The following is a 2467-nucleotide window of genomic DNA, read 5'->3' as shown; positions in this document are numbered from 1 at the left end:
TAAAAAAAAAGGAACAAGTATTAAGGTGGAAGATACAAAAAGTTTTTTTTAAGGATTACATAATTTACACTTAAAGCCATACTGGTACCTCCCCCCTTGCCCTCTCCCTCAGGATCTGTTACATCGCTCCTTGACAGCCTTCACAGAGGCCTGAAACTGTCACAATGCACTAGACGGTATTTGGAATGACTATTAAAAAAACCAAACGTACAATCAGAGTCCTGAAGACACCCTAGAGAACTTTGGGGATGTTTGCCTCCAACATACCTAGACTGCTCATCACCTTCACCATTCCAGTTTTTAAATCCTGAGTCAAGCGCCAAAAAAACCCCACAAAAACAAATAAAGCCATGCCAATCTCATCTCTTTTTTTTTTTTTTTGGCAATTATTGTGTCATCATGTCACACCCTTTGACAAAAAAAAAATATAAAAACAACACAAACAGTCCATTTAGAAGCATTTGCGGTGGACAATGGAGGGCCCAGATTCATCATACTCCTGCTTGCTGATCCACATCTGCTGGAAGGTGGAGAGAGACGCCAGAATGGAGCTTCCAATCCAGACAGAGTATTTGCGCTCAGGTGGGGCAATGATCTTGATTTTCATTGTGCTGGGAGCTAGGGCTGTAATCTCCTTCTGCATCCTGTCAGCAATTCCTGGGTACATGGTGGTACCACCTGACAACACAGTGTTGGCATACAAATCCTTATGGATGTCAACATCACACTTCATGATTGAGTTGAAGGTAGTTTCATGGATTCCACAGGATTCCACACCTATGAAAGATGGTTGGAAGAGAGCTTCTGGGCACCGGAAACTCTCGTTGCCAATGGTGATGACCTGACCATCAGGGAGCTCATAGCTCTTTTCCAGAGAGGAGCTGGATGCAGCGGTGGCCATCTCCTGCTCAAAGTCTAGGGAGACATAACACAGCTTCTCCTTGGTGTCACGCACGATTTCCCTCTCAGCTGTGGTGGTGAAACTGTACCCTCTCTCGGTCAGGATCTTCATGAGGTAGTCCGTCAGATCACGGCCAGCCAGATCCAGATGGAGGATGGCGTGGGGAAGGGCATAACCTTCATAGATGGGCACAGTGTGGGTCACACCATCACTGGAGTCCATCACAATACCAGTGGTACGACCAGAGGCATACAGGGACAGCACAGCCTGGATGGCAAAGTACATGGCTGGGGTATTGAAGGTCTCAAACATAATCTGAGTCATCTTTTCTTTGTTGGCTTTGGGGTTCAGGGGGGTTTCTGTGAGCAGCACAGGGTGCTCTTCAGGGGCCACATGGAGCTCATTGTAGAAAGTATGATGCCAGATCTTCTCCATGTCATCCCAGTTGGTGACAATACCATGTTCAATGGGGTACTTCAGGGTCAGAATACCTCTCTTGCTCTGGGCCTCATCCCCCACATAGCTGTCTTTCTGGCCCATACCCGCCATCACAGCCTGGTGTCTGGAGTGCCCAGCAATGGAAGGGAAGACAGCCCGAGGGGCATCGTCTCCTGCAAAGCCAGCTTTGCACATTCCAGAGCCATTGTCAACTAGGAGAGCAGCAATATCATCATCCATGGTGAACTTTGAAGTGGCAAGTTTAAACCCTTAAGAGAAGAGAGGAGGTGGTGCCGCACCTGGAGGCAGGGGGGAGGCAAGTGCACACTGGGTGGAAGAACTCACAGCTACTGGCATTTCTTAACTGATTTCTTCTGACCTTTCCCAATTGCTACCCACCTTTCTAGCTACACTCTAAGAGTCCGCTTCTGTGGAGAAGTTTGGTAGATTTAGAAAGTATAGTCAGGCAAGCATTTAAATCTAGGGAGAGCAGCCAAGTATAAGGCAAATAATTCTTTCTGGTTTGTAATGTTTCCACCTAGAGATCTTTCTGTGGAATCTCAGTATATGACTCAAATATAGCTTGTATCTACCCACATCAGTCAGTGAAGGGTCCCCTAGATCCCATTTAAGCATTCAAGGTACTAACAGATGTATTGAGTGTAGGGAAGACTTTATTCTACCCCACAGAAAAATGCAGAAAATCCAAAAGTCTCACAGAAACCCATAAGAAAAAAGTCTTAGAAGGATCCTTAAGCAATCAATATAAGTCTATAATCTCTCCAGTGGTCATTGCTCCCATGATGGAAATAAGCATAGGAAAATGGAGGCCAAGACTGAGTCTTGAGCAGAAGAGATGGCCAATTGAAAGTGAGGTATGGATGGATTGGGTTCAAGTTGAGGGATTGATGGCAGATCAGGACAAAATAACAGACGTATGGTCATTTTGATGAGATTTCTAAATACAGTCCATAGTACCTTTCCTTCCATTCCTGGCTCCAGGAAGCTGCCCTCCAGGTATTTGTCTAATTGTTCATTTTCTATTTTTCCTATGATTGTGGTGAAAGTAAGGAAATCTATCTGTCTCTTCTCAGTAGCAGTCAATGCAACTGGTATTTGGAAATTTTA

At 45.2% G+C, this 2467-nt stretch overlaps 1 pseudogene; it reads right to left on the bottom strand.

The window, feature by feature from the left end:
* Positions 1 to 228: 228 nt before the first annotated feature.
* Positions 229 to 1671, bottom strand: LOC138172717 (actin, cytoplasmic 1 pseudogene; annotated as a pseudogene).
* Positions 1672 to 2467: the final 796 nt, after the last annotated feature.

The sequence above is a fragment of the Petaurus breviceps genome, unplaced genomic scaffold (assembly GCF_028583685.1).
Source record: "Petaurus breviceps papuanus isolate PSGF00001 unplaced genomic scaffold, PetGlider_PUasm1.0 551, whole genome shotgun sequence".
Lineage (NCBI taxonomy): Eukaryota > Metazoa > Chordata > Mammalia > Diprotodontia > Petauridae > Petaurus > Petaurus breviceps.
Note: the sequence above shows the minus strand (reverse complement) of the source record. Positions and strands in the feature narration are given on the sequence as shown.